The sequence below is a fragment of the Thamnophis elegans genome, chromosome 2 (genome assembly GCF_009769535.1).
Source record: "Thamnophis elegans isolate rThaEle1 chromosome 2, rThaEle1.pri, whole genome shotgun sequence".
Classification (NCBI taxonomy): Eukaryota; Metazoa; Chordata; class Lepidosauria; order Squamata; family Colubridae; genus Thamnophis; species Thamnophis elegans.
This window is the reverse complement of record NC_045542.1, coordinates 104,646,124-104,646,637: the sequence shown is the minus strand read 5'-3', so window position 1 is coordinate 104,646,637 and position 514 is coordinate 104,646,124.

The following is a 514-nucleotide window of genomic DNA, read 5'->3' as shown; positions in this document are numbered from 1 at the left end:
GTGAAACGTCTTCAAAGAAAAAGCAGAAAATCCAATTGCCTCTATAAAAAGCACTTTTGGCACAACATGACCTGGATGACTGAGAATCTCCATAGATATTCTCCTAGAAAACTGACTTTATCTTCTTAATGGGAGAGGATAGCAATGGGGAAGTGGGGAATAACCTCTCCTATTTATTTGTATCATAAGGTGATCTAAAATTCCCTTCCAAGCTACCTTTCTTTAACTGATTCTCTCTCTTCTCCTCAGTCCCCAAACTTGAAAGAACATTCAGGAACCAACTAGCATCCTCCCCAATTTTGGAACCAGAACTCTACCATGTTTCCCCGAAAATAAGACAAGGTCTTATTTGTGTTAGGATTATGGAGACAGGGTCTTATTTTCTTTTGACCTGCGAAATAAGCACTTAGTTTTGGGGAGGTCTTATTATTTATGAGGTGCAGGAGGGGGCGAGCGTGGTCACCTCATGGCTGCTACTGTTGCAATATTTTGGGGAGGGCTTATTTTCAGGGAA